Source organism: Netta rufina (assembly GCF_964035555.1).
Source record: "Netta rufina genome assembly, chromosome: 5".
NCBI lineage: Eukaryota > Metazoa > Chordata > Aves > Anseriformes > Anatidae > Netta > Netta rufina.
Window position 1 is genome coordinate 58,290,440 of NC_140128.1, and position 23,144 is coordinate 58,313,583.

At 40.1% G+C, this 23,144-nt stretch overlaps 1 protein-coding gene across 5 annotated transcripts in view; it reads left to right on the forward strand.

The window, feature by feature from the left end:
- The window catches only part of PPP2R5E (protein phosphatase 2 regulatory subunit B'epsilon), a 74,845-nt gene that overhangs the window by 18,052 nt on the left and 33,649 nt on the right, over nucleotides 1-23,144 (forward strand). Inside the window, exon 1 of one of the 5 annotated variants that reach the window (XM_084288126.1) lies at nucleotides 10,090-10,193. The exons of the other annotated variants lie outside the window; for them this stretch is intronic. The gene's annotated coding sequence lies outside the window, so the exon portion shown is untranslated. Of the gene's footprint in view, nucleotides 1-10,089; nucleotides 10,194-23,144 lie in introns of those variants that run through there. 5 annotated transcript variants of the gene reach the window in all.

Below are 23,144 nucleotides of genomic sequence, written 5' to 3' on the forward strand. Positions count from 1 at the left end.
CTGGGAAAAATATGACAGATAGAGGAGTTTGGGTTTAAAAATGTATTGTTTTGGATTTTATTTGCTGATAGTGTTGAATAATAATAAAAAATAGAATTCAGCTGCAAATATTTTGCCAGAATTGATTGGGAGGGGGGCAAGCCAGTCCTTCATCTTCCCACCTGTCTTACAGTTTTTTGTCTTGGCTTATGCAACATCCTGGCTTTCATTTTCAAACGGGGTTTGATTATGTAAGTTAAGCTTAAAGCTGCCTGGTGTTGTCTTTTGAAGTTTTCAGAAAGCTCGGTGTATCTGCTGATATTAATGCTTTTCTAAGGTGGAACACTGTAAAAATTTACCGAAGGGGTTTGTTTTGCACTGCCACCTCTGAGAGCACAGAAGCAGGGTGGTGGGACCGCTGAATTTCTTCTGCTTGTGAGCTGTGCTGCCCAAGAGGGGGAGCTTGCTTCACCTGCTTTGGACCACGATGGTCCTGGGAGCTGCCCTGGTTTCTCACCTTGGCGCTGAGCTGGAGCGTAAGCGCTCCTTAGCTCTGTCATTTCTGCCCTGGGAGCGCTGTGTGGGACGCCTGCAATGTGCCACCCCAGCACGTTTGGTTTGTTTTTCCTCTCGGTGGGTGGAGAGGGGAAACGAAGAAGTTCTGCAAAGCTGTTGTGCCGCATGCCTGAACGTAGAGGAAAGGCCCGCGGAAGCCATTGCTCAGGACCACAGTAGTTAATTTAGGAAAGTGTGAACTTCTAATTAATTTCTAAGTGCAGTTCCCTGTATGATCTGTTCCATGGGTAGAGCTGATTACAGGATCTCTGGGCAGGGTCATTAGGCAGATAACGTTAATGGAGATATTTATGCTTTGCAACCTAGGTTGGCACACGTGTGAGTATGTTTCCAGTAGAAGGCATTTGATGCTTACCCTGCAGAAAGTCAAAAGAGATGATTAATGCTTTGTGCCTTTGGAATATGTCTAATATTGTGTGCCTAAAGCTTTTAGCGTGTGTTATAGAAACTGGAAGAAAACGCTTCTTGGTATGTCCCCGCCATTCCTCACATAGAGCCACAAAACAATGCTCAGATGAACAAAAATCTCTTGGTTGAATCTAAATGGAAAATGCAGTTTTCCATAGCTTAATTATCGCAGAAATGGTGGTTTCATTGCGGGCAAACTTCACTGAAACCTGGCAGATTTCTGCAAAATTGTCTTAAAGAAATACTTCTCTGAAATGAGACAAAGACAAGGCAAGAGTTTTACCCATGTGCATTTATCTGGGCTGCTGCTCCTGCTTGTGATGGAAAGGGGTTTTCAGGCTCCATGAACATCCCTTTTCATTCATTTACTGTGGTGGCATACAGCAACTATTGTGGTTAAAATTTCTGCACACAAGTAGGTTTTTCTTGTACAATTTCTAAAGGGACTATTTCTGAAGGAGTAGATAGGAAAAAAATGCACTTGTGTCCATACTAAATGCTTACTTTAAAACCTACCTACAGGCTCCTTGCCATTTGCCTGCCGTGGTTTTTGTGCCCTGGCTGAGACTTTTGCCTTGCCCGTAAATACCAGCCCGAATTTGTCAGTGTTGTGAGGCGGTGGAAACTTTGTGCGTAACAGCTAGATAGGGCTATCATCATTAAGCATGATGAAGCATTTAGCATCTGTTATTAACTAACGTGTGTGTGTGTGTGTCATCCTCGCAGGGCAAACAAGCGCGGTTTGTTGGCCCTTAGATGTGAGAAAGGCGTCGGTGTTACCTCTGCGTGGCGTTGGGGAGATCGATGCTAGGAGGTAGCACGGTGTTGGGAGATGGCATGCTTGGAGAAGCTACGGGAGAATCACAGCGAGAGAGACCCGTTAAACGACTGAAGAAACAGCAAATGTCTTACCCAGTACATTTGGGGGAAAGAAAGGCTTTGTATTGTTTACCCAGAGGTTGAGAGGGGATATGGTTATAACAATATGGGGAGAAAATACTGGTCAGATGTGAGGACTAATGCTGTGGCTAAAGCCAGAAATGAGGCGTGCATCGTGAGGACAAATATGTGCTGGCAGGAACTTCTTAAAATGACGTTGGGTTCTGTGTTGCGTGCTTCCAAATCAAGAGTCAGGACTTTCCTGAAAGTTATGGTGTAGTCAAACACAAGTTACAGGACTTAATTCAGGGGGGTTGCTTCACTGTGGATCTTACGGACAGGTTCACTTGCGTTAGGTGGTGCCTTCTGGTAGCCCCTTGCAGCTTTCAGTTTTTAAAATCTGCATAAAATCCCAGCCTTATCCATTTCAGGAGCTGTGGAGGTTTGTCAGAAAGGCCCTAAGGGATTTGGGAAGAAGAAGCAAGGCTTTCGTGACTAGAATAGTTGGGTATTTCCTTGGAGGAATTGCACTTTGTTGTTTCCTCAGCTCTTTGCATCTTGGGTGATGCTCTGCTAGCTGTTCAAAAACTGTTTGCCCTTTTTGCTGCTTAGCCTGAGCCACCAGGTCGTGGCTTACAGAATGGATGATGACTCAAAACGCGAAGGAGCTTGGTGGGAACTGGTCCTGACTACTACACGGTGCCACATAAACATGCAGAAAAATCCAGATGTCTCAAATTGGGCATCGAAAATTAATGGAGGATTTTAATCAGAATCTTTTTATTTCTCAGTGCGCTTTCAAATTAGTATCTTGTGAGTAATACAGCATAAAAATGACTTTCTTTAGAAGCGTTATTCTTGTTTGGTTTGAGAAAAACAAGAAACAAAAATTAAGTATGACATTATGCAAACTCTCTCAGATTGGCTGCTTTTATTACAGCTAAGTAACTGGAAGATTGCTCTAATCTTATTTAAAAGGAAACAAGTCTGATAGAATTCATTTTGTTTTTTTCTCTTCAAACATCAGACTGTCACCAACACTTTTCAAAAGCCTTGGTTAGAAGAAATGATGCAGCCCAGTGAAAGGCAGGTATAATCCAGAACGGAGTGCTGTTGCTGCGTTGCCTCACCTGCAGAAGGAAGGGACTTCACGCTCAATCAGCTATTTTTTTTTAGCAATAAAACTTTTAATTATCTTGGTTTTTAATTCACCGTTTTAAATCATTATTTCATTATGCAGAATCCTTAGGAGTAGCATGCTGTGTTAGTGTTTTTACTGAAAACCATAATTCATTTTGTTTCATCAGATGCATTTATTCTCATTAAGCACGTTCTGGCAAGCCTCGCCACGTTCAATAGCAGTGTTGCTGGAGTTTTAAAATAATTTGAAACTGTGATCCCACCTAAGCTCTTCTGTTTTCTCGCTTCCTTCTGCCTGCCTTTAGTACAACTAACTTCATATGCCCTCTCTCCTGTCTTTCTGTTTAGAGCACTGCTACCACATGCATCTGTCAGGCTCATTTTCAATGTGTTATTCCCTTCTTTGGCTCAAAATCTTAGGGAATATCAAACAATTTCTACCAGAACTGTGAATTGATATTGCACAGAGCCCAAAAGTTCATCTGTGAGGACAGATTGTCAGTGCCTTTCAGTATCATGTTCTACCACTAATTCCATGGTGTAATGAGTACTAATTTATTGCAGTGTGTTACAAGCCCTTGCACTAATTTTTACCGTTCTTGGCTTTTGCCTTCTCATTTCCAAGCAACTCTCTTAAAATGAATCAAGCAGATCACTAAAGATGAAAGGGAATGAGTGTGAAACCTCAGAGATGCTGCTGAGGAGATTTAAAATAAATAAATAAATAAATTGTGGCTGTGTGTATAAAAACTTAAAACTTGCTTTTTTGCTTTAGTCATTTTGTGAGGTTCAAGAAATGAAACATTCCGTGCCGAAGAACACAAAGTTTGTGCAGGTTCAATATGTACTTAAATACAAGCAGTGAATTGCCGAAATGAAAGCCACTTGGCACACCTTGTTGAAAAATGACTACGCTCTTGTTCTCTGAAAATAAAGGATTGTAATTTAAGGCTGCCTTCTTAAAAGAAGAGTTTTCTTCCGAGTTGTTCCAAGGTAGAGCGTGAAAAAGGAAGTAATTTGTAAAATGCCGAACTACAGTTCGGTGTCAAAGCAGCCGAAAAAAAGAATTACTCAAAATAAATAGTTGCTCTTATTTTGAAAGCGTGTCAGAGTGTGGGAGCTTTATTTATGCATAGTTGCTATTGGCTGTACAAAACCCTCATTTCTGCGGCTAATGATAGATAGGAATACTAATAATATAACTCATGCCTTGTCATATTTTGCTGCTTAATCATCTTGTTTGGCACTCCCCCGTTCGTGTTGTGTGTGGACATAATTCAGGACCGAAAGCTCACTCGGGCACTGGTGTGACAGTGCAGCAATCACACGGGCTGGGATTATGCAGATAATGAAAGGACTGTGACTGGCCTCTGTTTACCTGCTAAAACCCGAGTGAAGTTGGGGACAGCAAACAGGCAGCGTGCCGGGAGCAGCCTCCTCGGCAGGACCATGGCCACCTCTCTTGCGTCACGGCTGCTTTAAAGATCCAGGGTGGGTAAGCAGAAACCAAGAGCTCTGGCAGGCTCAGAAACATGTGTCAGCAGGGTTGCTTTAAACTTCTGCCACGCAAAACTTCGTGCTCTTCAAGTCTTAAAGACTGCGCTGCTTTCAGAAGTAGTATTAGAAGGACATTGCTGACCTCTTACTAAAAATATTTGATTTATAAGCAAACAATTGCCTGGAAATTGACGTGTATTTGAAACGTAATGGGGGGCTGTAGCATGAGTTTGAGTGCACATAAAAATAGAAAAAAAAAAAAAAAAAGTGTTTTGTGTGTTTTCCTTAGTTTTGTGTTAACAGCTTCAATTTTAAAATTTAAAACATTTTCCTAGATGCTAGCACTGAACCTCGTGATTGTGATTCAGAGCCATGCTGTCTTGCTCTGGACATCAGTTGTGGTTTTTTTTGTGTGTGTGTAGAAAGCAAATCCTTGGCTCGATACTGACTGTGGGTGCACTTGGGGGGTGGCCTGTAACAGGTAAAATGATGACAGGATAAAAGGAAGCATCTAAAAACCAAATGGGAAATAAGTTTTATTTATTCAAAATCCTTTCTCCTTCTCCTTGGCTTTTAAATGGCGTTTCCTCTTTAAGCACTGTAGGTTCTTCCAAGATAGCCCTGATTTTTTTGTGAAGTGGTTTCCATGCTCTTGTGGATGCGTGAATACCAAATAATAGAATGGGTGGGGAGGAAGTTGATTGCAGTGTGACTTAAAAGCATGCATGTTTTGACCTCGACGACTGGTTGTTTGAAAAGAGTGATTTGCTGTGCTGTTTGTTTGAGCCTCGGGTTGTTTGGTGTTAATCACCAGCCAGTTATGAATATAATTCAGTAGTTAGACTAGTGAATTAAACCATAGGCTGGTGTTGGACTTCTAAACTTCAGCCAGCACTCGAGTGAAGAGGAGGGATGTTGGCGGTGCCGTGTTAATGGAAAGGAGCAGTATTCCACCCGGGGGTGGCATGAAGGTAAGGCTCTTCAAGCTGAAGAGGAATGGAAAGATAAGGTGTTTGTAATTACTGCTGTGGTTGCTTATCTGCTTCAAAATGGATTTTCTGCGACGTTGTGAGTATTCACTGTGAAATGAGGCATAATAAAAGGGCAAGTTTTTTTTTTTTTTTTTTAACTGCTTGCTCTTTCTATGTTGTTTATGGCGTAGGTTCTCCTAAGTTTGGAGTAGGAGGCCTTTTTGATTTGCTTTATAACTTGCTATGTCTTTCTTTATCAGACTTTTATTGATATCATTTAAAAACATTCTCTTTATGAATGGTATAGCAAAGCAGTGGACTCAGAGGAAAGCTGATCCTTTTTTTTTTTTAAGTGATTAATTATATTTACAGATGTGCGATGGTTTTAATGAGAAAGTGAGTGGAAGTTAGATCAATTTAGCATCAGATCCTGTATTCTGGATTCCTCTGGCGTGTGAAGGAAAGTGGGATCAGTCCCCATGTTACAACAGTTCTTCCAAAACTTCAGAATCAGGACCAGATCTTGTGCTACTCAGGAACAAATATAATTTGATTATATTAGCATTTTGTCCAATTAAGGATTGCTGAATAGGGTTAAAAATGTATAAGACAGGCAAGTAAAGGAGGATGGGTGTCAATGTCAGTGTTACTCTAGCTCATGTGTTACGTGGCTGATCTGTGTTCAAGGATGTTAACAGGGACTGTATTTGGTTTTTAATTCAAAAGAGATCGCATGTATTTTATTTTTTGAAAATCTTTGCTGAAATTAAGACTACTTTTGAAGTTGTCATTGAACGTGGGAGGGCTTCAGTTAATTTTCCTCCTGTTGGATCCAGTCGGAAGTAGAAAACTATGTGCAGAATGAAGGCAAAATTGACTTCTAAGGCCAAGGTAGAATTCCAAGCTTTTATGTGAAATTTAGAAATCCAGAAGATTTCTTACCAGTCATGTGTTCTAAAAATTTCCATAGGAAAAAAATACTGTTTCTGTTTGGCTTAGGAAAGGGCACTGTCATTGTTCAGTATGGATAATAAAGAGCCCATAGTGCAAGAAGCTTAATTTTCACATACCAGTCTGGCAGGAATTTTGTAAGCTTCCTTCTAGCCTGTGTGTTCTACCCCTTGGACATCCGGAAAATGCTAGCAGTTTAAATTATCACAATTTAAACACTTGTTCCCATCATCAGTTTTGTTTTATTGTTTATTATCATTCGCAAATAGTTCTGAAATTCTTACAACTGGTAGTAATTTAGTTGCATATTTTAAGAAAATAAGTTTTGTTTATTTTTTTTAAGGTTCAGGAAGTTGAGAAACATCAAATGAGCTGTGGTGCTTATCTCCCACCCACCCCTCACCTTTGTGAAGGGTGAATGGCAGCACATTGGGTAGTCACAAGAAACGGTAGGATGGTCACAGGAGGGGGAAAACCGAGCAGAAGACGTTGCTCACTCGCAGAATGAGGAAGTAAAGAGGAACTGGAAGGACCTGTTGTATAAAAAGGCCGGGGTTATAGCTGGTGCAGAGGTATTAGAGCTGCCTAATACCGGAAACCGGGCGCAGAGGAGGAGGGAGAGCTCTGCCTGAGCTCATTTATTCTGCGGGAGAGAGGAGGAAACGCTGCTCCAGGCGCGCTGTTTCCCGTATCTGAACTCGCTCTAATATCTTAAACCGCTTTCTCCTCAACTTCTTTAGCTGGGAGGGCTTCCTAACGTTGAGAAGTAAAAAATAAAAATTCAAGGAGTACTTAGCGTGCTGCTACTTGGTGACGGTGAGCATGTGGAGAAATGATAAAATTTTATTCCTGACGAGGGTGGAGTACCGTATTTCATAATAATAGGATTTTTTGCCTTACAAGTGCTCTGGTCAAAAATACTGATGCGTAAATTTGCACCTGTCTACAAGCTGATTTAATTCTAAAGGATTTTTTTCGGGTGACCTGAGATACTGAAGGGAGGGCCACAGGTAAATAAATGCTTGCAGCGTGAGTGCCCTAAGGTGGTGCTGCTGCCTGGAGGAGGGATTATCTCGTAGAGGGAAGAGAGAGTAGCACCCAAAGCAGAAGAACCTGCCGTTTTCCTCCTCATTGCACAAGCAGCTTTTTTGCAGTTCTCCTGCCTTGCTGTATCCTTATCTTTGCTTCACAGTAGAACGAGGCAAGCTGTGTGTCCAGCCGTTCTCCAGGGAGGGCCTTGTGAAGGAAGAGAGGACAAACTGGGGGCTTCTTGTCCAAGTGAGGAAAGCAACTCGGAGAGCTCATCCAGCTCTGGTAGGCAGGTCCAGATGAGTGCAGGAAATGACCCTGAAACGTCAGAAAAGCCTCACAGGCACCTTCGGGTTCAAGCCAGGAGGGGAGCTGGGTGGTTGAATGCCATGTGAAGTCAGCAGTGTCCTCTGCAGGGCTCAGCTCAGCCAGGGGACTTGGACAGGCTGGATCTGAGTGCCACAAGTGAGCCCCAGAATCTCCTGGTTGCTCACATATTGTTGTAGCTTCAAGAGTGCCACACCTGCCTCGGAGCTCAGGTGTGTATTAACACAACAAACAGCTGTCAGGCCTGGGTCTGTGCAAAAAGTGCTTTGGTTGTGCCCATACACCCTTCAAGAATTTAAGTGCACAACTGGGAATAGCCATGTCCTGTCCCGTCCCAGCTATTTCCACACGTAGTAGCCCCCCAATGTTTTTCCAGAATTTTGGATCACCAGGCATGAGGTTTGGGAGCTGGAGAAAGAGCAAGAAGGGGCACTCTTTAGCTGGGTACTCAGAACAGGTTGCCTGGTGGGCTCTGCTGGTCCGACAGGGGCTTGCTGTCCCTCAGCTCACCCCTTGTGCTGCTCAGACAGTGAGAGCCCCTCAGGTGCTGTCATGGGAAGCCAGGACTTGTTGCCTATGAGGCCCTGTATATTTGAAGCCAATTAAAAAAGAAAAAAGGCAATGGATCTTTTCTATAATACAATTAATTGGAGTTTTTCTTTGCCTTATTACCTATACCTCAGTCTGTACCAGGGCTGAACACAACCATATAGAACACTTTTTGTTTGTTTTTTAAATCTAACATGGAAGTGGGCAGTAGGACATGCAGGATTAACAGTGTTGATGGCTTCCAGGGGAAGGATTGCAGTCTGCTGTCCGAGTTAGTTCTTTTTGGCTGTATCAAATTCAAAGCCCATCCTTCTTGCCTTCATTTCAAGCAGAAGCAGCTCCTTTCTCAGCGATGCAGCAAAACAAACCATCACAGAAACATGCAGCTTCTCATTTGCAGAATAAATGATTTCAAGTTCTCTTGGGTCCACATGGAAGAAGTACTCCACCGTTTTGCCGGATGCTGTGTTCTCCAAAACATCCCATTTTTTTTATGGCTGTTTCTTAATGATCCACAGCTGAAGGCCCTTCCCCTTGCTCTTGGCAGCCTGTGCAGTCTTTATGGGCTAGAACAGGATCTTTCTTTCGTCCTCGGGAAGAGCATTAATCCTGCCAGTATTTAACTGAATCCGGGATTACTAATCTGCTGAAAAGCTCTGCTTTTGGTTTTCACAGCTGATGTACAGGACATCTGATGGTTGTGTTCATGTTATCGAAAACGCGTGATGTGTTTGTTTGTGGTAACCTCAGACTTTTGAGAGGGGATTCATTAAACTATTATCAAGTGATTGCGGTCTTCATTAGTAAAAATGAGTCAAGTTCTCTTAATAAAATGCTAATTTTCTCATTTATGTTGTATATTTCTGAAGTAATGGCTTTTAAATAGTCAGCATTTGAATTTGCCTTTCTAGTGGAATAATAAACTACCATAATGACTAAAGTAATTTAGGATGAATTTAGATCATTTAGCTATTTACTTTTCCCACTGTTTTCCTAGTAAAAGCTGCTTAACTAGTCTGTCTTATGATCTGTTTTTTTGTTTGTGTCATCTTGGTTGGTAGCTATGCAGAAGCAGAATACCAGAGAGGAAACTCTGAGATTCGGTAACTTTTCATTAGCAAGATGATTAAGAAGCACACAGGACTCCCTGAGTTGTGTGATTGGTGTCTGTGAAGCCTGCTGTTTTATGTCATGTATATAAGAAAAGTCTGTGTGGAAATACACCTGTTTGAGACTTGGGTGCTCCTGTGCATGTATTTTCATCATTTATTTCACTTCTTGCAAATCTAATTTCGGCATAGGTTTTCTGTCATTTTGTTTGAGGAGATCTTTGCATCTTTATGTATTTATCTAGATAATACATGGAAAAAAAGACTGGTGAATAAGGAGAAAACAGTTGATAAATGCTACAGCATCTCTTGTTTTCCGTGGTGCTTTCTCACTGGATTTACAATGTTAAATATATAAAATCCTCATGCAATAATGTCATTACTTTAAAAAGTGTCTGAGTGAAGTCGCTATAGAATCTGACAGGCTAAGACTTGGTTAATTTGTATTAAACTCTGCGCTTCCCCTTGCATGGGAACAAATTTACTGGAAGTTTCCTCATTCAAATACATGCAACTATGAGGCATACGTATTCCTCAGTGCAGCAGCTGAGAAAGAGTTACTTGACGAGGTTACTTTTCCAGTTGTGACTAAGGGGCCAATTAGCAGCATCCGGAATGAGACGGCAGCACCTGGGTAAAAATAGATGGCATTTGGAGAAGCTGGGGGCTGTTTGGGAGAAGGTCTTCAGCTGCAGACTGAGAGAAGCGAGACAAAGAGGCGAGCTTCAGAAAGGAGTGTTGCAGACATGATTGTGAGAAACTCCACGAACAGGCAAAGGTAGGAGCAGCCACGGACATGGCAGAAAGTAATGGGATCAGCTCCCCAAACCAAGGGGCCTCAGCTGCAGGAGGAATGCTGAGCTGGGCTCTTCACTCCCTTCTGATAAGAGGGATAATGCTAGCATTGATACTAATGTGAAGCAAGCTGTAACATCCTCTAAATGCCAAGAACCAGAGGAGTGGGTGTAAAGCTCGCTAAAATTTTAGGTCTTATATTAAGGATTGATACCTGTACGCTTCTGTCAGAGGGAGGAGTAATGCACACAGAAGTGCTGCTTCAGTAGGTTTGCTTGAAGGTGATTAGTTGTTGCCTGACACTCTGAGACCAAATAATTGAGTAACCTGCCAGATACTGGGAGGTGAGCTTGATGTTACGAGACTGTATTTTGCTTGCCAGCCCTTACAGTTATAAATTCATCCTACGACTGCAGCAGTTTCAGAGGTCCTTCTGTGCCGTTCCTGTAGGATACGGAAGCTGCTGGATCAGTGTTGTTTAAAACTCTTTTGTTCTTTGCTGACCTGTTTTGACTACGTGTTTGCTGCTGGATTGGGACAGGGCCGTCTGCATGTGCTCACTGATACAGCCTAAATGTAACATAAAGAGAATGCAGAAGGCTGGCTGCTTTCACTTGGTAGACTTCAGTCCAATGGAGGCAATTATTTTAAATACTTGTTTTCATTGTAAATGGCATGCTCTACTTGTCATTTAATAATGTATCAGTGAATTTGATATTTCATGACAAATAAGGCGAGAAAAGATGCACCTGAAGTCCTATTTTGTAAAATCCAGCTAAAAGTAAGTTTTAAAAAACAGGCAAACGAAGCGTGAAAGTTCAGAACTCTTACTAGTGGCCTCGTAATGGAGCTGCCAATCCTAAAATGTTTTTGCCATCTAGAAAATGTACCATTTCTGTGTTCATATGGTCAGGTACAAAGCATGCTTGCTGTACTATACGTGCTTTCTTAGTCAGTGCTCTTAACTTGCAAAGACTGTGTAAATTGCCTTTTAAAAGTTATGCTAATTCTTAGATATAGCATATTTGCATATACATATAGCATATTTGGATAACCTCACTTATGAAGAGGTCTGTTTAGACTTACCCAAGTACATTTAAAGCTGCAAAGTACACACTTCTCCTGGTGAGTTTTTCACCATTAGTTTTTAGTGGAACACATGACCGATGAGATTGCTCTTCCTTTTCTTGATTACTAAGCAATGAGCTTTCTGCCAATTAGAGCAAAGGTGTAATTGCCGTTCTGATGAACTGATGTAACACTCCCATGAGTTCAGTTTGAACAAGATGCCAGCTGAAGATGAAGTTTGCAACCACAGTATGACTGAGGATAAATATTGTTGATAATCTAATTTCCAGCTTATCATCTTCATTCAGTACAGAAGCACCTTAACTAGTGAGTAGTTTGGGAAGAGGTAGAGAGAAGGTAGCAGTTGCCAATGAAGTTTAATGTTAGGTGACCGCAGAGGAGAGATTTTAATTAAGTATATTTAATGCCTAAACAGTTACGTCTGGTTAGCACTTGTAATGGGCTAAACTAATAAAGTTTTGCAGAGTGACTCTTGATGTGCAGCAGAGTCATACCTTCAGTTTTATTAGTTGCCTGACATATCCTTGGTTATGTAGTTCTCATTTTTCTTGAGCTTGTTTATGAATCTTAAGAACTAAATGTAAAACTCTGACCTACTATAAATATTTTACAGATAACAAACTGTTGTAGATCGGTCATAATGCAGATGTGCTAAATAATCTTTAGTGGAATATGCTTCGGGTCCAAAGGTGCATTGATCATCAGCAATATTTGTCTGTGCAGTAACAGATGAAGTTTCTGAAGGACAAAAATAAAATACCATGACTTATATTAATGGGTGCAGGTAATATATTCTACCAAAAGAAAACTGCTTTCTTTTTTTTTTTTTTTTTTTTAATCTAGCGTTTTCAGAAGAGGTCAGAGCTAAAGATGATAAAGAGAAAACTTCCATGGACATTGTGGTAATGCAGAGCTGTGAGAAAGATTGTTCTTCGGACAATTACAAATATTCAGAAACTAGGTCTTTGCTCTCTAGAACTTTGTGTTAGGGTGATAAAGTGTCTATCCCATTTAGTATTCAAGCAGGAAAAAAAAAAGCTACTGTTAAAAAGGTAGAGAAGTGTCCTAATGTTCTACTTCAGTCAGATTTCCAAGTTTTAGCAAAAATACCCATTTAGGTATAACAGAGCATTGAACTCAAAATGTGAATGCTAATTACTAGTAAATGAGCATCTCAGGTGTCGTTTTAAAACTGGTAACTTGAGATTTGCTGTTCTGTGATGGAAAAGGCACTAGTTTTGAAGAGAGAACTGGTGTTTTTACCCAGAAATAGGTAACGTTAATACAAATGACATAAAATATCCAGCATGACATGGACTAATGTGGCAGGTTACTGGGGAGTAATATTTGTCATTCTTTCTCCCTCTATTGTTGAACTGTTCCAGATCCTGAATAATCTGAAGATGAAGAGGTTGCTGGAGGAAAAAACCTGGAATGGGGATATATTTCTGTGCCCTGGTGTGTGTGGGAGAGCTCTGCGGGAATTGTCAAAGCAAAATACAATGAAGTAGATTTATTTAGTTAGTCAACTAGATAGATCTATGAGGCTTGGCAGTATGAGAAGGGACATTCCTGTATCTTAACAGCTTGGCTAATTTGAGTTACTGTCATAAGACACTGAAAAACAGTCTGAGCCATACAGATGGCCCTATCTTGAGGGGTGGCTGGTTGGTCCTAACTGCTGGGGAGCCGTATGTGAGGGAAATATCTTGAAGGAGAAACTGATACGGTAACCTCCTCTCTTGGCAAAGACCTCGTGTAGCATCTTTGAGTACTGCTTTCTAGCTTCTCAGCTGGCAGGGGGCTCAGCATGTGCCCTCAGGTTTTGGGGATGTAACAGGGAGAGTGGTGACTTCTGTGGCTGCCTTCCTGAGGGACGAGTGCCCTCCAGCCCCACATGGCGTTGGTGTGACACTGAGTGCAGCTGGAGGTGCTGATTCTCATCTCAGAGCCTCTCAGTGGGTAGAGGCGGTATTTAAAAGACTGAATGATGAAGGCCAAACCTGATAATTTTGTTCTGCCATTGTGCTGGAGTCTCTCCAAGAAAGAGGGAGCTTGTGTGAGGAGGAGAGCTTTCTGGGCTTCCTTCGGAATGAACTCTCAGCTTCTGCACCGTCCAAAGGTATTTATTATACGTTTGGTCTCTTTCCTTACACAAACCTGTGCAGTTCCATAAAACTCCTGCTCCGTTACACACATTGCTCCCTCTGCGGAGAGCATGAGAAGGCAGACACGAGGTGGAGGAGTCAGCTTGCGTAGCGTGTTACTGGAAAACGCTGAGAGGCTGCTGTGCTGAATTACTGCTGAGTAGAGTGTGTTCTTGAGGAAATTTCTGCTGCCAAATGAGAAGAGAATGGAAGCTGTGCTTTCAGGGTTTAGTTACACTCTTTTAAATACATAAATTGGTTTATGTATTTTTTTTTCTCTTTTATATCTATGTGTATTATTCAAGTAAATAAATGTAAACATTTTGAAAAACAAGCCTGATCTCTTCAACGGTGGGTTGAATATGTAGAATAGCTTTCACTTAATTACTTCTCTGACTGGAGAATGAAGTACTGTGGCTTCTGGTATGATTTATTGGGTCGGTATCAAGCAGAGCAGCAGTCCAGGTCCTTGTTCTGAGCACATCAGGGTGAGAGTTATGCTTTGGCTTTCCTGGCTCTTGGTTCAGTGTGTGTCTGTGGTGGTGGTGGTTTTAAAGCATCTATGTGTTTCTGAAGAAATTTCATAGAGATACTCCGTGGTTCGAGGAAAAGGAGTGTTACGTGTTTGTGTTTGAATGCAGAGCAGTTTCAGAGCACTTCTGAAGCCAGGTATAATTATTGCACTCCTAAAGGAGGCAAGTACACGATGTAGTTCTGTCATGATTTCGTTCTGCACTTCATGTACAAAACAAGGAAATTCCAGTGCAAATCCTGAGCTGCCTTGTGACCACAGAGTGGAAGGTAGCCATTAAGATTGCTGCGACTTGTTTGCGTTCTTACATTTAATAATCATTACAGAGCAACAGCTTCTCGTGTCATCTAGAAAAGAAAATAGTGATCTGATAAGAATCTTACCAAAAGAAGATAATAATCCTCTTAAGGATTCCTGTGTCTTAGGTCATTGGGCCATCCTTTTTTCTTTCTGCACAGGTGTTTGTTAATAGCCTGGAACTTAGAAACATTCGTCTGTTTCTTGTTTGTTTGTTTTATTTTTATTTTTTGCCATCCAAGCAATGTGAAAACCATGAGGAGTTCGTTACAAAATGCTTGTTTTGCCATTTTTCTGATATTTGTCACTAATTTAAAATACAGACAAAAGAAATGATGAAGTTGAGGCTGCAGCGTCATCACTCACTCCTACCTAGTACTGTGTTAATTTTAGACAGACGCACTCATGGTCTGGCAAAATGGAAATGAGCCAAGATTTGCATCTGGTTGACACTTGGAATACCAGTGCTCTCCTGAAGTCTCCAGGAATGGGGAGAGGGTGGCAGTGGTCCTAGAGATGAGCTAGGCAATTAAAAATACACACTGAAAACAGCTCAAAGGGCTCTAGGTGTCCTTAAAGGAAAGGAAGACAGCAGGAGCAGGGTGACCCGGAGGAGCACTGAGCTACCAGTGCAACTTTGCTCTACATCTGTAACTTGAGAAATCATTTGGAAAAGGAGATGTTTGTTTACACTCTGTTCCTGTCTCAGGTGCTTGTTAGGCGGTTTAGCATAGAGGAGCTGAGCAAATAGAAGGCATTTTGGAGTGAAGTTCAGCTTCTTTTGTACCTGCTTTACCTGTAGCTTTTGCAATTTAAACCTGTACAGAAAAGCCTGAGTGGAATTGAGGTTTGCAGCTCCACTGGTAGCTGCTGAAGGAACAGTGGAGGGTTTGGAAGAGCAGGCACATGCAGCTAGAATTGGGCAAGGTGTGAGGAGTTACTGGTGGTGGAGTCTAAAGATTTTTCATGTAGAGTCTCATGTTTGTAATGGAGTATAACGTGAAAAATTATATTTTGGGGTTTGTGAATATTTTAATTCTTAGTTTAAGGATGTTCTAACGCAGCTCCAGGAGCTCCTGAAGTGTGAGCTGTTTGTACCAGATTTTACTGTTTTCTTCCAGCATGCAATTGGGTTGGTGGGTTGTTGTTGTTGTTTGCTTTTTCCATACTTAGATAAATTACCAGGCTGGTGCCTAAAAAGAAGAAAATAAAATCCAGTAAGCAGACCTGTGCTTGTTTTTACATAAACTTAGAAAATAGAAGATGAACAGTGTTTGTTTGTTTGTTTTTTGTGCATGTCTAAAAATGTTTAAAACTTATCTACTATTTTTTTCCTTGCCCATGGAGAAGACTTTGAAAAGAACCAGTTATGTCTTTCTCATCTCATGGTGGAAGATAAGGCAGAAAGTGTGTGGCAAATGTGTCCTTTTTTTTTTTTTTTTCTTTTAATACCTCAGTTTGGTATCCCCACATAACCAGCGGGATAGTCACGGACAGCAGTTCCTTCTAGTAAGGGTTGAGCAGACCCAGTGACTTTGCCTCTTCTGAATGAAGGTTGGCTTGTACTTTGAAAGTGCAATTTGGTAATAATCTACTTAACACAACTAGCATGAACTTTCTGAGCCAGTGTAAAAGAAACTTGAGTCAGCTCAGGAAAATTGGCCACAATAATTCTTGGTGTTTCAGCAGAGTATTTTTGTCTTATTTGGGGATTTTATGCCACGTATGCAATTTAGGAAATAGAAATAACATCTGTATTTCTGCCAGCCTTTTTCACTTCTGTTAAAAATAAATAAATACATATATATATAAATCACTGGTATTGAAATATTAATAAAACATGGGAGAAAACAGAAAGCAATCCACAAAAACTGTGATCACTTCATGACTTAAAAAAAAAAAAAAAAAAGTGTTCTTTGACATTGAGGTGAACTCAATGTAAATATTGTAATGGGATTATTAAAGTTGTCACAGTGTCAGGAACCTAGAGATATGTAGTTGCTTAATCAAATCCAGACCCTAAGCACTAATTCATTCATTGTGTTTTGCTTAAATGCTTCTAGAAAGAAAATATGGGAGCTCAAGTATTCTGCTCCGTTAATTGTGTTACCTAGTGCCCACACAACTTTTTCCTGTCTTTTCTTGCTCATGCCTTACCTCAATCTGTTTCTCTCTTGGTCTTTTAATACATTTTTATGCTCTTACTCTGCTTCTTTGCTTTCCCACTCTCCCCTTCTCACAATACTTTAAGTTGTTTTGTCATTCTTTCATCTTTTCCAAAATATTTCAGTATATTTATCCACTTGCTCTTCTATCAGTTTTTCCTCTAAAATTCACGTTATTTGAATTCTTTTCTCTACCTTCTCTGCCATCTTTTTTTGACCTGGATTGTTTTTGGTTTTGGTTTAAATGTAGTTGTAGGAAGAGTAGGTAAACTGTCTTGGATTACGTTGTTAGTCCAAACTTCCCATTCCTTGAAGAACTAACAAGGGAAGGTTGAAAAATATTGTCAGCTTAAGGAAGAAGCCATTGCTGTTTGGTTATGGAGAAACCCGGTGATTATTAGTACTGGCGTCAGCGTTGCTATATACTGCCGGGTGTCCTGTGAGTCACTGTACTTTCGTGGGGCCCAGAACAGCAGCTGCTGTACCCAAATACCTGATAACCTCTTGTTCCATGAGGTGCTGGAGTTCTGATTTCTGTCCACTGTGTGTTTCCTCAGTGGCTTATTGCTATCTGAGATGTTTGGTATCACTTTGTTTCATAAGGGTTTCATCACATTAGGCTAGTGATGAATAAGAGTACCCAAACTTAAAAACCTTGTGTGCTTGGGAAGCTTTCTGCTCACATCATTAGTGCTAATTTGCATTAATACAGTCCTCTTGCAACATGTGTGGATGCAATAGTGTTTTGCTATGCATCATCAGTAGCTTGACAAGTGAGCTCGTGGTCCTGGTCCACTTCCAAGCTGAAGGATGTCCACAGCGCAGGCACCACTGGCATAATCAGGAGTGGGAGGAACACGTATTGGTCATACCCCAACAAAGCATAGCCTAAAGGCATCTTTTCATCAGAACCTGGACTGCCATGGCTCTGGATTGAGTTGCATTGGCATATGAAGAAGCTTGAAGTGTTGTATGCACCATGCCTGCTCTGGAAGTAGGCAAAAGTTTGGAAGTTCCATAAATTTTAAAAACATAGTTTTTAAAAATACCTTTTTATTGAAATTCTTGTCAATTTGTTCTTAATTCTTGGTCCTGCAATGAAGGAAACAGCCCCCCTTCATCCATGTGTTCTATTAAGAGATTGAAGTTCATAATATTTTACATGCATGAATAAAGGCTGAATTGTGTTTAATATATTTAAAAGCGTGTCTATGTCCAAAGATTCAGGCAGCGTACGTAGCAAAGAGTGCATCTATAAGAAGTAGCCCCTGTTGCTTGTAATGCTATTCTGCACACACAGGGCACTCAAACCAAATCCCAGATCTGTGCTGTTTTCAGACCACTTGTCCCAGTAAATGATGTTTGCTGAAAACCCCTGTAAAATGATCAGCAAGTATGAGCAAGCACTAAAAGGATTCGCAGTACCCAAGATCCCTGAGAAAGCACCTGGGAGATTCCCACCTGGTAAGAACATGCTCGGTTTGAGCAGGGAGATGTTTGCGGTCAGGTGAATAATTCTCAATTTTCTGATTGATGATCTGAAGGGACACTGATTAAGAAGCAAGGTGATGGAGCATATCCTCTGCTACGTTTCTGCTGTGAATTTGAACGTGCTGGAAGCAGCGTGTTAGTGTTGTGCTTTGCTTTCTGTGCGTGTTCGCTCATGAAAGTCAGCTTGAGTTTGTCCCACTGTGTTTATTGCTGTGTGAATAATGTTGGTGCTGGTTAGGCTTCGTGTATGTTGAACACAACGTCTTGCTGCTGCCCTGCCTAATTATTAAGTAGAGAATGGATTGGGAAAATGGCTTTAAAAAGAAGTCCTTATTATAAATGAATGATTACTGACTTCACAAAGCATTCATAATATTGACAGCCAGTCATGAAAATTAAATGAATGTAATCAGAACAGTGATTACTTTCCTTAAGAAGTGTGTGTGAGAAGCTGGAGGAAACATTTGTACTACTTGGCATCTCAAGACCAATTCTACCATGAAAAGTGACTTATGGAAATGTAGCTCATTATACCCTGGGTGTACATACGACAGGACCTTGAGTTAGCCAGGGCTTTGGGCTGAAGTTTACTAGGCCTTCTCATAAAGTGAACTCTTCAAAGAAGACCAGCAAACTTTTACATTTAACTTTGCAGCTTTTAGTTGAACAAAACCTAGGAATTTTGCTTCTTGAACAATAGGAACTTCATATAATATATAGGGGCTATATATTGCCAACAGTAATACACTGGAAGTGGTAGTTTTTCTAAGAGCATTTTGATTTTATTTTTAATTAATAAGTGTTTTGATAGCACGTGTGGGCATATCATGGTTTTACTTAAATATTTTATATGTAATCTGCAGCATGTGTCTTGTTTCCCTCTTCTGTATGCCGTCTTCTGTCTTTTGTCTAACTTTTCCTTGCAGTCTCAGTGCTTGCTTATTAGTTCGGCACCCCATTGTCATCACTTCTTTGCTTCCCAGCATTATACCCTTCCCTGCAAACTACAGCCTGAAGTGGATCACGGGGAGACGATTGAGGTGTTCAGTATCTCTCTTCATGTTTCACTGTCACTGGAAGGAGCACGTTCAGAACTGCAGCTCTCTGTTCCCTGGATGCAATTTTACAAGTTTGCATAATTTGACTTTTCCATGATCCAAAAACCTATTACCTGTAAATTATTTTTCTTAAAGTATGCATGTAGCATAAACACTTTTATTTTCTTTATGTTAGAAAGTTGCAATGAAAGTATGCTCTCATTTTTCCATTTCTTCATTTGGTAAAGGAACTGGAAGGCAGAGACTGCAGAGATGATTGATGAGAAGGGATGGGCTGGTTGGATTAGGATTGTTTTGGAAAAAGGCTATCAAGAGAAACTGAATTGCTTTGGCAATTTTAGAATTAGTATTCCAGTTATTATAGTGACAATTATTAGTCCTTGCCTGCAAAATTGGTGGTATTTTAGGTCAATTTTTCTGATCACTTTATAAAATACTTCATTTTTATTGAAGGTTTAAGAATTTTTTTATTATTATTATTGTTCAGACTTATGAGTAGGTGCTGTCACTGAGCTAGTTTCTTCTGAATCTGTGAGTACTCAGTATATTTCAGAAACTCTGTGCTGTGTTTAAATGGCTAAGGAGAAGACTGACAAGCTTCTCAGCATGAAATTTAACTGGTGGAAGAGACCTTTTTCCGAAAATGAGCTGTGTTCTCACAGTCATCCAGACAGAAGCTTATCAGTCTTTAAATTTAGTTCTTAGTAAATGTATGCTCTCCTGAGCATTGGGCATAAATCACACAGGACACTTAGTATGGTCATTTTGATTTTACTTTATATATTATAAAAGTATTCTGGATCTTTATACGGATTTATTACTGCCCTTGCTCAACTTTCTGTTCTTTCAGCTGAAAGTGGTTACAGTGGTGATACAGAAGGTTACTAAATTTCAGCTTTTATATGTTTTGTTGCTTGTTAGCACAAGAGTAAAATGTTGCAGTATTCATTGAAATTTCTGAGTAGCTGTCTGCTGAGAACAAAACGATTTGCTGTTACATCAGCGAGTTGGGAACCTCTGCAGTGAGCTGCGTGTTGCATTTCAGGCTGTTGCACCGAAGAGTTAAGCTCCTCTGTGGAGCTAGGTCACACCTGTACCCCACGTAGTAAGTAGTCTTGGATGTCCCTTCCTAGTGATCTTTAAGTTAGGTTTGTATGCCTGCAAAAGAGGCACCAGAAGATGAAGGAAAACACCAAACACAAACAAACGAACCTCCAAAAATCACAAAACGCACCCTCAAACAAACAAAAGTCCAAACACCAACTAATGATATGGTTGTGGAGGGGAAGTTGGGAGCATGGAATACCAACTTTATTTACGCTGCCCCATACGTGGCCTCCAACAAGTCTACTCCCAGAGACTTTTTCCTGTTCCCAGGTAGAAAAATGAAGACATTAGGTGTTACCTGTTCCCAAAGTACCTGAAATCCTCAAAAACAATGATAAATATTATTACATGAGACTTGTTGCAATTTTATGTTGCAGTGTGGATGGCAAATTGCTTCGTAAACAAAAGCAGTTTTGATCAGAACAGGTTCGGGGTTTTTCTTCATCTTTGTTCTGTTCTGAAGAGCTTGCCCATATAGTTTGTGTGGCTTGCTGACGTGGTGGGTCTGACGTGGAATTAATGTAGTGTTATTCTATGGTAGCTTTTCTTGAGAAGAACTTAATTATATTTTTCGTTTCTTTCTCACACCTCCAGATACTTAGCTGAAAAAGGACAGTAAGCTTTTATTAGTTACTTTAATGCTTTAATTTTTTAAAAAAATCCTTATTTAATGCTGATACTACAATAAAATGAATGCAGTATTGAGCCTGGTTATAACTGGTGGTGAATTGAAAATCTTAATGGATTCTCATTTGATTTCAGCCTGTGTTTGTCTCTGACTAGGCTGTCCGTGTTGGCCAAAGTAAATGCATGCAAGCTATGTGGAACAATGCAAACAAAAACCCATTATGTTTATGTAACATCATAGATTTTATTGATGCCATTTACATGTTGTAAAGCCATGTCCTGCACTAGCATAAGGAAGAGTGCAGGTTAGAATTGAACATAATGCTCTTGAGAAATAACCAGTTGAATTCTTTATCTCTTTTTTCAGCTTGTTTTTACAGTCTGTCTTTTGAGAGAAGTATTTAATCAATGAATTGTTGATTGATTGCTAAGAACAGTGAATTCTGAAATCCATTTTCCTTTTTCTGTATCATTTGAGGGCAAGGAACAAAGAAAGTAGTAACGCATTAGTTCACAAATACACATGTTCCTTAGGCCTCTCATCTCTTAGACTTCAAACTGGCTTCTACCTTGGAAAGGGCACTAAAAGAAGTGATCTCTTTTGTAATGAGTAAGGGCTGATGACTTTCTCTGACTCCTTGACTTACCTTAGGTTTCAGGACAGCCTGCTCTGAGAGACCTTGCCAGTGGAATGACTTGATGGTGCCCTGATTTTGTTCCCTTCAGTTGTCTTGAGTGTCTGGGGGGATTCTTCTCCTGCACAGCTCTTCTTGATGGAGTTCTGCAGGGCCACGTTGCTTCTGTTCCACAGATGAATAAACCCTTTGGGAATGTGGGGTGAACAATTAAGAGGAGGATCTGAAGTGTAGTGTCGTAACTATACAATTTTTCTCCCCCTTAATTTTCTTTAGACAGAGCAGTTGCTGAGCTTACCCAAGCCTAATGAGTAGTTGACAGGTGCATGCTATCTTGTTTTGTTAGTTAAACTTTGCCAAGATCTTCGTTGTTCTTTGTGTAATACAGATTGAGAACTATTGAATCCTGTCACAGCTGCGTTGCTGTGTATGGAAGGTTAAATAAGTTATTGTACTTGTCAGTTTAGAAAGCATCTAGCATATTTATTTGTACTGAAATCTGTATTTATTCTTTTCAGTGATTAAGCAGTGCCAGGAGTTGATGCGAAGTACATGTATTATGACCTTTTAATATTTCATAGGTCTTATGATTTGAGACTAGTAACTGTCGTGTATGTGGTTTTAAATTAGACAGATCTGTGTTTTTTTGTCCTTAAAAATACTGTAAAGCTACTAACAGCTTGCAGTGTTTAGCAAGTATTTCTTGACGTGATGTGTTCTGTGTCTTAAGAAGTTTCATCCTAGGTTGGCTTTTAAACTTGTGTCCAAGTTTTAAGAAAGAAATATCAGTTCTTTACTACTTAATTTTCAGTTCTTTACTACTTAATTTTTCTATCAACAATTTTTCTATGATCAACAATGTTTTTCATTTGCATGTGGTATTGTTGCTTTGAAGATCACTTGCTGACACACCATTTGTGCCTTGAAAACAAATTAAAAAAAAAAACAAAAACAAAGAGGTAGATCAAAGGAAGTGAAGTACCCTCTAGTTTGAGGGCATATTTCAGAATAAAAATGCATATTTAATTTCTGCAGCTCTTCTGTATTTGTTAACTTCTTACGTACATGAACAATGAATAAACTGAGCTTTCTGTGCACTTGTGATAAACTTGGTAAACTAACAAACCACTAAGAGAAGCTGATGTTCCCTTTATTACTTTAAGTCTTACCCGCTGAGAACTAAGAAAAATGAGAAAAAGTTGTAAGTAGTACACTCTGCTTACTTTATTGGGCAATTAAATATTAATATTCCGTGTGATATTTTTCCTATTAATGCATACTGTGTGTTTGTAATACAGCAAAAAGGCCTCACTGTTTCAGTAAAATTGCAGTTGATTTTGCTATGGAAACTGTCAACGTGGGGGTAATGATTGAGTCTGAAAAATTGTCTGCAGAATTAGTCTTACTGTATGTTCGTATAGAGTTCTATATTCATGTATATTCATACGCAGTTCTAAGTGACGCAGTATTTTTGGAAGTAGCTATTAATCAAATTTGATCTGACAGTTCTTTCATCTTCCTTTGGTGTGGAAGTTAACAATGGGGAATGTTAGCCTCCTGTGAAAGTAGTGGTGTATTGTATTAAGTCCTGAATGCTGTTGCATTTGTATTTTCCACTCAAGCCTGGACTTCTTTTGTGAACCTTATTTTCTTAATAGTGGTTGATTAACTTACTACTGCAACATGTTGTTTGAGATCGCAAACACAAAATAATAATATAGTTCCTACAGGGGGTGGGTGCATTTGTTTATCTGAGCTCTGTTTTATGAAAACTGCATGAATGCTG